Here is a 12,554-nt window from a genome sequence, read left to right on the forward strand (position 1 = left end):
TTTTGTGATGGCGGGGATAATTTTGTAAGAGGGCTACGAGGGCGCAGAGGGTTTTGGAGACTTGGCCCCCCTAACCCCTCGAGTGTAGATATTAAAGATGTTCACCACAGAGTCAGGCCCAAAGGATAGACGAAGGCCTAACAGGTCGGGAGAGACGGTAGGTAGCTGTGATATATGGCAACTAAGTGATGTTTTGATCCAGGTTGTCAGACCCCCTGAGGGTCTGCCTCTCGTGCTGGCCACAGCGGGGATGTGGAAATTTGTGTAGCCTGTTCGGAAGAGTGGGTCGAGTGACCATGTTTCCTGGAGGAGACATATGTCATGTTCGTCAATAAATGAGGAGAAGGATGGAAGGGGAAGAATAGATTTCAGACCTGCCACGTTCCATGAAACAAGTCATACCCCAGATTGTGGCTGAGTTATCCTGTCTAGATGCCTGGGGTTTGTAAGGTTGGCTGTCAGGGGTTGGTCTGGGAGATGTGGTTGAGGGAGCAGAGATGGGTTGATACCAATGTAGGACTGTGAGGCTTGCGGTGGTTGGTGATGTTCCTCTGTTGGAACTGGCCTGGTCCTGATCCAGGAGATGCTTGCAGGCCTAGGCAACAGCACTTGGTTTGGTGGGCAATGTGCCTGCAAGATGGAAGGAGCATCGTTGTCATGATTGCTCAGTGAACCAGAAGTGGTCTCGGTGTCATGGGTAAGGGGGGGAATACATGGGCAGACAGTGGTAGGATAAAAGGGGGATCTGGGGTTGGTAGATGTTAGAGGGTTGCAAGGTTTGCCTGCTAGGATTTTAGGTGGGGCTGTGAGTCAATCGTATTTACCAAGAGAGGATAGGTTTTCTGCTGGGTGGTAACTCGGGCACTCCTCGTGGAGCATGGGTGGCCTGGGGTGTTTAAACTGGATGCGTGAGTGTGCTGGTGGGCTTGTTCTTGCGTCTAGGGCCACCAGATTGTTCGCCATGGTCCTGTTCTTGAGTGTCAGTTTTAGGATATCAAAGTGAGTTCCCGGGTCTGGCCGTCGTACTACATTAATTAGGTCCTCACGTATTATGGATCGGCAGCCTCAAACATGGCGAATCCAATGGATTGCCTTGTTGTTGATAGAGTCTACCCCTTCCTTGCGTGTCAATGTGGTTAACTTGGGAACGTTAACCATTAGAACTATATTACCTAGATGGGACTGATCAGTGACAGGTTGCGCAGAGTATTTTGTGGCAGTATTGCTCATGGGTTTGAGGGTTTTATGATAGATATCTAGTGAGTTTCCTATGCCTGAGTTGTGGAAAAAGGGTGTCTGGTGAGAATTCATGGTCTTTTCTCCGATAGGGTGAGGGCCGACATGGCAAGAAGCTGAGGGGTTGGGCGGGTTTGTTGTGATGCCTGATAGGGTTGGGTTTTGGGCAAGGTTAGTGGTGGTCGTGTTATTTGCGTGGGTTAGCTGTTTTACTATTGCAAGTAATGAGTTAACCATATGCTTGAGTTCTGTGACTTCCTTCCTTAGAGCTTGTATGCATTCGATATGTTGTGGGGTTACATGAGGAGAGTGCATATTGGTTGCTGCTGGCCCATCTGCCAGGGTGTCTGGGTTGATGTAGTCGTGTGATTCAGGGATGTTGGTTAAGGGATTGAATCGGTTACTGAGCTGGATGGAATCATTGGTGGCAAGTGGTAGGTCTTCTACTGGAGAGGGGGCGGCATGGGTGATGACATTCCTGCTTTCGCCCACCCCTATAGTGTCAGTGACTAGTTGCCCACGTTTCACGAAAATCTCAGCGATTTTCATGGGACCATCCTTCCTGTTAGTTGAGGTGGGCCCCCCCCCAGGTTCAATAGAAATATTTCCCTGGGGGCTAGTTAGTATTTCGTTGCATTCGCCCAGGAGAGAGTCGATTCTATCCATAACGCAGTTACTAGCTGCATGCTTATGCCTTTTTCGCTTGGCTTTTAGCACTGCCCCGGCCCCTGCCTCTATTGCTTTCCTTTTGCCCATCTATTGTTAGTGTAGGTGCAAGGTTAAACGATAGGGTGTCAGAATAAATGGAGTAGCTGACTCGGGATACAGAGTTGGCAATGACAAAACAAGTGGGACTAAGTCCAATGAGGCCTACTTGGGAGATAGATGTCAGGGGGGTGGCCCAGCCCAGCCTCTGTCAGCCGCTGACGGGCGCAGGACGGGCTCGCCCTTGGCCCGGGTGCCGCCCGCGCGCGTCCCGCGACGGCGGGAGCGCGATAGAGTTTTTAAAGGGCTCCTGCCCCGCCTCCTGACTTCACAGCGCGTCCCGCGACGGAAGGAGCGCGATAGAGTTTTTAAAGGGCTCCTGCCCCGCCTCCTGACTTCACAGCGCTTCCCGCGACGGCGGGAGCGCAAAGGGTTTTTAAAGGGCTCCTGCCCCGCCTCCTGACTTCACAGCGCTTCCCGCGACGGCGGGAGCGCGAAAGGGTTTTTAAAGGGCTCCTGCCCCGCCTCCTGACTTCACAGCGCGTCCCGCGATGGCGGGAGCGCGATAGAGTTTTTAAAAGGCTCCTGCCCCGCCTCCTGACTTCACAGCGCTTCCCGCGACGGCGGGAGCGCAAAAGGGTTTTTAAAGGGCTCCTGCCCCGCCTCCTGACTTCACAGCGCGTCCCGCGACGGCGGGAGCGCGATAGAGTTTTTAAAGGGCTCCTGCCCCGCCTCCTGACTTCACAGCGCTTCCCGCGACGGCGGGAGCGCGAAAGGGTTTTTAAAGGGCTCCTGCCCCGCCTCCTGACTTCACAGCGCGTCCCGCGACGGCGGGAGCGCGATAGAGTTTTTAAAGGGCTCCTGCCCCGCCTCCTGACTTCACAGCGCTTCCCGCGACGGCGGGAGCGCGAAAGGGTTTTTAAAGGGCTCCTGCCCCACCTCCTGACTTCACAATGCTTTCTATTTCTGCATGTTCTCTTTCTCACCGAAGAGCTAGGACATAACATGGAGGAGTTAGTCAGTCAACACAATAAGGATGTACTAGACTGATGTTTATGGTACAGAAGGGAATGGTTTGACTTTGGGATGGACGCCTTGGGGTTTTGGCCAACACCCAAGGTGTTTCATTCGAAGCTTACCTAAACTAGCCAGCATTTTTTAATACTTCTCAATGGGAAGGGTTTTCCAGAAAGCTCCTTCTCCGGTTCTTTAAGATATAAAAGGTGACCCTGATCGACAGTAACAGATACAGAGACCTCAATCAGGATTCAGACGTCGAGTGCCTGATATAGATTTCCCGTTAGGGGCGGAGATCTCTCTTTCTTGCAGTCGAACGGGGTCATCAGCTTGCTGGCATGAGAAAGGTGAAGCACCTGACAGGCCATACGATGATGCATTTTTATTAATTATTTGCTTTGCATTGTGTATGAATATATATACAGGGAGTGCAGAATTATTAGGCAAGTTGTATTTTTGAGGATTAATTTTATTATTGAACAACAACCATGTTCTCAATGAACCCAAAAAACTCATTAATATCAAAGCTGAATATATTTGGAAGTAGTTTTTAGTTTGTTTTTAGTTTTAGCTATGTTAGGGGGATATCTGTGTGTGCAGGTGACTATTACTGTGCATAATTATTAGGCAACTTAACAAAAACAAATATATACCCATTTCAATTATTCATTATTACCAGTGAAACCAATATAACATCTCAACATTCACAAATATACATTTCTGACATTCAAAAACAAAACAAAAACAAATCAGTGACCAATATAGCCACCTGTCTTTGCAAGGACACTCAAAAGCCTGTCATCCATGGATTCTGTCAGTGTTTTGATCTGTTCACCATCAACATTGCGTGCAGCAGCAACCACAGCCTCCCAGACACTGTTCAGAGAGGTGTACTGTTTTCCCTCCTTGTAAATCTCACATTTGATGATGGACCACAGGTTCTCAATGGGGTTCAGATCAGGTGAACAAGGAGGCCATGTCATTAGATTTCCTTCTTTTATACCCTTTCTTGCCACCCACGCTGTGGAGTACTTGGACGCGTGTGATGGAGCATTGTCCTGCATGAAAATCATGTTTTTCTTGAAGGATGCAGACTTCTTCCTGTACCACTGCTTGAAGAAGGTGTCTTCCAGGAACTGGCAGTAGGACTGGGAGTTGAGCTTGACTCCATCCTCAACCCGAAAAGGCCCCACAAGCTCATCTTTGATGATACCAGCCCAAACCAGTACTCCACCTCCACCTTGCTGGCGTCTGAGTCGGACTGGAGCTCTCTGCCCTTTACCAATCCAGCCACGGGCCCATCCATCTGGCCCATCAAGACTCACTCTCATTTCATCAGTCCATAAAACCTTAAAAAATCAGTCTTGAGATATTTCTTGGCCCAGTCTTGACGTTTCAGCTTGTGTGTCTTGTTCAGTGGTGGTCGTCTTTCAGCCTTTCTTACCTTGGCCATGTCTCTGAGTATTGCACACCTTGTGCTTTTGGGCACTCCAGTGATGTTGCAGCTCTGAAATATGGCCAAACTGGTGGCAAGTGGCATCGTGGCAGCTGCACGCTTGACTTTTCTCAGTTCATGGGCAGTTATTTTGCGCCTTGGTTTTTCCACACGCTTCTTGCGACCTTGTTGACTATTTTGAATGAAACGCTTGATTGTTCGATGATCACGCTTCAGAAGCTTTGCAATTTTAAGAGTGCTGCATCCCTCTGCAAGATATCTCACTATTTTTGACTTTTCTGAGCCTGTCAAGTGCTTCTTTTGACCCATTTTGCCTAATAATTATGCACACCTGATATAGGGTGTTGATGTCATTAGACCACACCCCTTCTCATTACAGAGATGCACATCACCTAATATGCTTAATTGGTAGTAGGCTTTCGAGCCTATACAGCTTGGAGAGGATGATGTGGTCAAAATACTCAAAATACTCATTTGCCTAATAATTCTGCACTCCCTGTATACATACATATATCAATTTCAGTGTTTGTATTCTTGCACGTATATATTTGCTGTGTATAGATTGAAGATTCTTTATATATGGTCTTACTTCATTGTTGCACATTTTAAAAGTACACTTTTTGCTATTCAAGCCTTCCTTCACGAACCTTGCAAAAAGCTATAATAAATGTCTTTTTCAGATTAAGAAGTGCATTCCAGAGAATCTTTTTGACTCCCTTCAGTGTGAATATTTTGGCTCAGTCAAACGTAAAGCAAAACACTGTGACATCTCTTGGATATGTGTAAGGTTTCTTTTTTTCCAAAATACATTCCCCCTCTCTGCCAGCAAAGGCCACTACAAATGATAAGAATAGGCAGAGCGGGCACAGAATTGTCCATGGGAGAAAGTGGGGGAAAAAAACACAAACAAACCATCCTTGAACACTCAGGCCCTGATTACGAGTTGGTTGTATATTTTGACCCCTGCATAAAACCCTGTTTACGCATGGGTCATAATTTCAAGTTGGTAGGTATTTAACACATCTGATAATTACTGGAAGTGTATAATACCTTAACCTTTATTAAATTTCAGCAGGTCAAACATGCCGAAACTTAACAAAGGCAAAGCTTACTATACCATGCAGATTTTGGTGCTTTAAATCAAATCATAAACATTTATAAAGCGCGCTACTCACCCGTGCGGGTCTCAAGGCGCTAGGGGGAAGGGGTTACTGCTGCTCGAAAAGCCAGGTCTTGAGTAGTCTACGGAATGCGGAGTGGTCCTGGGTGGTCCTGAGGATGGTGGGGAGGGTGTTCCAAGTCTTGGCCGCTAGGTAGGAGAAGGACCTCCCACCCGCCGTGGAGCGGCGGATTCGAGGGACGGCGACGAGAGCGAGGCTGGTGGAGCGGAGAAGACGGGTGGGAGCGTAGAAACTGAGGCGGCGGTTGAGGTATTCTGGTCCCTTGTTGTGGAGGGCTTTGTGTGCGTGGGTGAGGAGTCGGAAGGTGATCCTTTTGCTGACGGGAAGCCAGTGCAGGTGTCTCAGGTGTGCGGAGATGTGGCTGTTGCGGGGTATGTTGAGGATGAGGCGGGCGGAGGCGTTTTGAATTTGTTGCAGACGTTTCTGGAGTTTAGCGGTGGTTCCTGCGTATAGGGTGTTGCCGTAGTCCAGGCGGCTCGTGACGAGGGCGTGGGTCACGGTCTTTCTGGTGTCGGCGGGGATCCAACGGAAGATCTTCCGGAGCATGCGGAGGGTGAGGAAGCAGGAGGATGATACGGCGTTGACTTGTTTGCTCATGGTGAGAAGTGGGTCCAGGATGAAACCGAGGTTGCGTGCGTGGTCTGAGGGGGTGCGGTGCCAAGGGCCGTGGGCCACCAGGAGTCGTCCCAGGAGGTCGGGGTGTTTCTGAGGATAAGGACTTCCGTTTTGTCTGAGTTCAGTTTCAGACGGCTTAGTTTCATCCAGTCTGCGACGTCTTTCATTCCGTCTTGCAGGTTGGTCTTGGCGCTGGTGGGGTCCTTGGGGAGGGAAAGTATCAGCTGGGTGTCGTTGGCGTAGGAGGTGATGATGATGCTGTGTTTGCGTACGATGTCGTCGAGGGGGCTCATGTAGACATTGAAGAGAGTCGGGCTGAACGAGGAGCCTTGTGGGACGCCGCAGATGATCTCGGTGGGGTTTGAGCGGAAAGGTGGGAGGTAGACTCTTTGGGAGCGGTTGGAAAGGAAGGAGGTGATCCAGTCTAGGGCCTGTCCTTGGATCCCGGTGGAGAGTAAACACTAAAAGCTGTATGTAATTCTCCACAAACTCGTAATAAGTGTTATCTAGGGTGACCAGATTTTGAGGAGCAAAAACTGGGACAGGTCAGACAGAAAAGAAGGACTAAAGACTTTACTCACTTTTATTTCTGCCCTGTCCCGTTTTTTTTTTTTTGTGCTTAGCTTTGTGAATGTGTGCCTATACATATGTGTGAGTTTTTATATAGGTATATAAACACACACACATATACAAGACTACATATATAAATTTAGCTATGGCTTGACCTCCCATACTGCACCCCCACCCGCCTCTTTCTGCTCCCCACTCCCTCTCTCTGCTGGGAGCAGACAAGGGGCTGTGTTGCCTGACAGTGACAGATAAATTATTTTAATTATTTCATACTTTACTTATGCTTCCCTACATGATCTGAACTTTGACCCAAAAACAGGGACATTCATTTAACGATCTGACCTTTGTCCCAAAATCCGGGACATTTGTTTAAAATTAAGAGAAGCGTCGGGAAACCGGGACAGTCCTCTAAAAACTGGGACTGTCCGGGGAAATCCGGGATGTCTTGTCACCCTATCGCACCTGATAAATAACGTACCGCGTGGCATTATTATTTAGCAGTTGTTTCTTAGTTCGCAGTCCGAACTAAGACACGTGACTAGGAGGGCAGGGCATTTAAACCCTTTCATCCCAATGGGCGTTACACGCCTGGACTGGCGCACAAATCATAGTACAGCTGGAGGGGATACATAATTAGCACACGCTTGGTGTCAGTGTGCCTATTCCGTCCCGGGTTTGCCTCTCGTTAACCGGATCTCTTTTTGTGATCTGCACTATACAGGAGTGGCCAGAAGATGGCACCAAGCTACTGATCGCGTCCCACGTTCCTACTTTTAGAACCACAACCAAATGAATTTAATTTTGCAAAATTAGCACATTATTCCCATACTCTGGCATGCGTATATGAATTCCATCTAGACTGGACTAGTGGTACGCCTTTAGGTTTTCTGGTAATCACAGAGGAGGGAGGGCAAATGCTGTTACCATTACTAAACACTAGCTATTCATCACTGCCACCTTAGCCAAGGTTGCAGGACACAACAGTGATATCATACACCGTGAGATGGTCACTATTGGAAGGGGAGTCGCAACTTTCATGGCCGTAATAGCAGTCAGCTTGAAATAGTGGCGTTTTCAATATATTTTGACGTGCCTCAACTGGCATTCCCTCTAAACTCGCATACTTAAACCACGTTTAAATTAAAAGACTATATATAATATAACGTTTGACTATTATAATATTCTGTCACAATCGTCCTATCATTTCAGAACTCCGTTTTATTCCTTAAATATACGCTGTTGGTAACTGCAAACCACTACCAACTGGCCTATCTCATAACAAAATAAAGGCACTAGAGGCCGCTCTTCAGCTCTCCTTCAAGATGGCTGCAGCATTTCTGTAATTGCTTTGGCAGAGATGTCCATTGTAGATGTCCATACAGCACTCTGCAGTAAAACAAAAAAAAAACTAGTCGCATCGGCTGCACTCAATACAAGCGATATTGATCTTGTTTGGATGCGTTAAAAAGCTCAAGTCCTCGTTGCTGTTCCTTACACACAATAAAATGTGGTTGTGCGGCGAGAAAGCTGCACTGACTGGAAAATGTACTGATGTTTCGGGAACAATGTCTACAGTACGTTAACACCCACAGACATGCTATTTTAGTTTTAACTAAAAACCTTAAACCTGAGCATAACTAAACCCGTAGTAAGCACACTCCAAATTCCGTAAACTAAACTAAAAATAGTTGAAACATTGAAGCACGAGAAAGCCCCAACTTGTAAAAAAAAACTTTAATTGAGTAAGTAAAAAGTCCCTTGCCCTCAGGAATTTCTCAAAAGACTGTTTTGGGACCCTGACACATCCAGGTGTTTGTTGCCTTCTAAGCGATCTGTTTAAAAATCGTGGGCGGTGAATCGCGAAATGTGAGGGTGATGGGGCACGCACATTCACAATCCTCACATCGCGGAAGTAAGGGTCCTGGATTGGTCTCTTAGACCAGGAGTGGGACATTCAACAGGGCGACACCTGGAAACCCGCGATAGACTCGGAGGCAAACCGTGCTCGCAACTAGTACAGCCGCTCTATGCCTGACAGCTCTTCAAGTACGTCGCTAGTTTGACGCTCTCAGAAGAGACGCACGCTTATGACGCACGGTACAGCCCGGTTGGCTCCAATAGGAGCAAATGTGCTGCGTCCACACTGATCCAGAGCACGAGTCGTCGTCTGACTTGGCGAAGTTATCGTTTGAAGAGGTGGCGGATTTCTCAAATCGACAAAACGCAGACCGTGCTGCAGGTAAATAAATGTATGAGCTGGCTGCGCGATCTTTATTATCATCACAAGCCAAATGTCAGATATTCAGCAATGAGTTCTGGCTACCCCACCACGCTGAGAACAGCGAGCCGGCGAGCTCTCTGTAAACTGGTCTTCCTGTTTTACGCTAAAACATTCCAGGTTTCTAAGCACGTCAGGTTTTTCTGGCCCATGGGCGAGTAGCTTATTCTTGACCAATGTTGTGCTTTTCATTGAGGGAATTGTAGTTTATTTTATCCCATTGTAAAATATGGACCCAGCATGAAAATTACAAACGTGGCTTGGATGATCTACTCAGCGCATGGACATATGAAGTTTGTGAGCTCTGAAATTTGGTTGACGAATCGTACGTTTACCCGTTATTCTGCTGTGCTCTTGGTGCATGTGGCTGTAGTATGATGAGCTGCACACAAGCAGATGAGTAGAAAAGTGGCTTTATTCTTGAAACGGAATCTCCCACGACGCGAAGTGTCCGGATGGCTCAGATCCACACTTGTCGCCGGAATCCTCGCCCACTGCTCCGCACACGAACGAGGAACGCTTGAACAAGTATTACTTGCACCACACTACACCCCTTCCCCCTTTATAAATAAAATAACAAAAAACTGTAAATCCTACTTAATGCATTACACAATAATTAATCCTTTTGGGCGAACCTTACTTCATGAGACTAAACAGTCTCCTCACTACACACACGTGAACCTGATTATCTGTAGTTTCTGAAGTAGAAAACCCATTAACATAATCTTTGACGTTAGAATGATAATCTCAATAACAGCTCGTAATGCCCCCAATTGCTTCAGATAATTAAAACCATTACAATTTAATAATTGAAATCATGGTTATATTGCAGTTACAAGATTAGTGAAATGTGTACACATTCATTCTGAATAAAAAATATATCTTGAATTATAAAAATGACTGTTTAAAACCAAAATAAACAATGAAATTCGTGCAAACTATGGTTGTGCAAATGACTGTTTAATCTGAAGGGCTCGAGCCTGGAGATCAGATGTTTTACTGCTATCCGTCCTTCCACCCAATGGTATTAGTTACTTTGGTGAGGAATTAAAGCTAAAATGTTTAATTTGGCGCCAGCGTCAGAAATCTCACAAACTTACAATATAACATTTTCTAGCTATCGTGTCAAGAATTTTCAATTCTATTAAGGACACGGAGGTGAGTTATATGCTTCTCTTTCCATGCCTTATTTACTCAGCAGCCAATAAAAAATTATAGAGATTTGTTGAAACTACATTTCCCATAACTCCAATGATCATGTGACCAACCATAGAGGGAGACCACAAATATAAACTCCTGTCATCACAAGACTTCCTTTTTCTTTGCAAAATCAACAATGTTTAACTCGAGTCTGTAATTCAAAACAGTCTTACAGCAACACCATAAGATCTTCAACTGAAACTGGAACCTGAATACAAAACTTCTAGGTAGAGTCCATATGAAACCCGAAACCTGGAAACCAGAAGAGGCGAACCAATGTCATATGTTGTAGAAGGTAGACAACACTTCAAAAAAGAACCATTGGCAAAAGTCTGTCTTCTTCAAGATTGTTTCTGCTCAGTACCTGAGGATACAAAGTAAAGACATAATATCCAATCCCCTAATTTACAAACTACAAACAAACAAGGGGGTATAACAAAATCCTTGCATTATGAATATTCAAATAAGCATCATACTTATACCTTACGTAAGGGTTCATAAATCAACGGGTGGGATAATCCTCACCTCCGTGTCCTTAATAGAATTGAAAATTCTTGACACATTAGCTAGAAAATTTGATATTCTATGTCCGGACCGGAGGCTTCGGATAATGCTTGTTTAAACCTGAGTCACCACAATCGATGCAACATCTACTACCGGCTTATAATAAAATGATTTAAAAGTGGATTTGGAGGACCAAACTGCAGCTTTCTTGATATCTTCTAGTTGGGAACCTAGGTTAAAAGATTTGGACGCCATAGCACCTCTAACTGAAAGAGAAACACAGACCTGTCAACTCCCGCTTCAGAAAAAAGCCAACTCAACCATCTAGCCAAAGTGGCTGATGTAATCGGTTTAATCAGCTTTTGTAAGGCGATCAGTAATTGTCCCTCTGGATCTACCCAGAATTCACTAGTAGCCGCCTCATGAGCCCTGAGACATTGTACCACACACAATTTGTAGTCATTAGGGAAAGCAGCATATGAGACCGACCTGATGTTAGTCTTGGTCCTTATGGACACTGAGAAGCTTACACCATCAGGGGAAAATTGACGACCTTTTAGATCTAAAGCTCTAACGTCTGACACTCTTTTGCAAGAAATCAAAATAACAGCATAGTCAATTTAGCCGATAACTGTTTACGTGATAAATATTTATAAGGCCAGTATTTAAAAAAATCTATGTACCACATTCACATCCCATAAAGACAAATATTTTGCTTGTGGAGGATTGGACAAACGAATACCCCTCAGTAATTTACAAACCGGTGGAAACTCCCCAACTGGTTTACCTTGAATTGGCACGTGACCAGCTGAAATAGCTGATCTGTAATTATTCACTGATCTGTAAGACAGTCCTGATTCAGCTAAGGAAGACAAAAAATGTATCACAAAGTTACATCTGCCTGAACGGGATCCAAATCCTTTGGTTACACCAGCCAATCCATCTCTTCCATGCCGAAGCAGAACGCCTGTAGCTTTTGCCGACATACTTGCCAACTTCCATCTATCCCCGAAACTTTCCAGATCATCAACTGGAGCTTGTCGGATGCGATCAGAGGATGTGGAAGGCCTACTGAGTCCTGCAATAGATTCGGCATATGAGGAATCAGGAGAGGAAAATCGCCTGACTTTTCCAAAGCCAAGGGGAACCATGGCTGAGCCCTCCATAACGGAGTGACTAAGACTAATTGGATTTTCTGACATCTCGCCAAGGATCGAACTCTGGGAATCATATTGGATGGCGGAATTGCGTACCCTCTGTGGGGAGACCAGTCCTGTAAGAACACCTCCGTTGCTAAAGCCTCCGGATCCGGACGCCAACTGAAGAAAGTCGCAATCTCTGCTAACATGCAGGACTTCGTGCCCCCGAGTCTGTGGACATAACGGACTGCTGAGACGTTGTCCATCCTCAACAGAATGCAGCAATCCGATTTGATTGGGGATATGCTCCTGATCGCGAAGGAGCCCTCTAATAACTCCAGACAATTGATATGAAGTTGAAGATTGTTCTCCGTCCAAAAGCCTCTTGTGGAGAGGGGACCACATCTGGCACCCCAGCCCCACCTGCTGGCATCTGACTCCAGAATGACATCTGGGGTCCTGCTGAAGATTGCCCTGCCATTCCAGGCTTCCATGTGGGTCAACCACAAATTAATTTCCAATCTGGCCTCTGTCGAGAGTTGGATCTGATCCGAGTAAGACAACCCTTTCTGAAGGTGGTGAATTTTGAGCCATTGGAGAGCTCTGTAATGAAGGGGTTCTTGGAATATCGCCTGAATGAACGGGGCCAGGAG

General features: G+C 46.2%; 1 protein-coding gene across 1 annotated transcript in view; it reads left to right on the top strand.

Annotated features, from left to right (window-relative positions):
* The first annotated feature begins 8,824 nt into the window (after positions 1-8,824).
* Positions 8,825-12,554, top strand: part of PUM3 (pumilio RNA binding family member 3) — a 517,651-nt gene continuing 513,921 nt past the window's right edge. The window contains exon 1 of the mRNA XM_069228428.1: positions 8,825-9,019. The gene's annotated coding sequence lies outside the window, so the exon portion shown is untranslated. The remainder of the gene's footprint in view (positions 9,020-12,554) is intronic.

The sequence above is a fragment of the Pleurodeles waltl genome, chromosome 1_1, assembly GCF_031143425.1.
Source record: "Pleurodeles waltl isolate 20211129_DDA chromosome 1_1, aPleWal1.hap1.20221129, whole genome shotgun sequence".
Lineage (NCBI taxonomy): Eukaryota > Metazoa > Chordata > Amphibia > Caudata > Salamandridae > Pleurodeles > Pleurodeles waltl.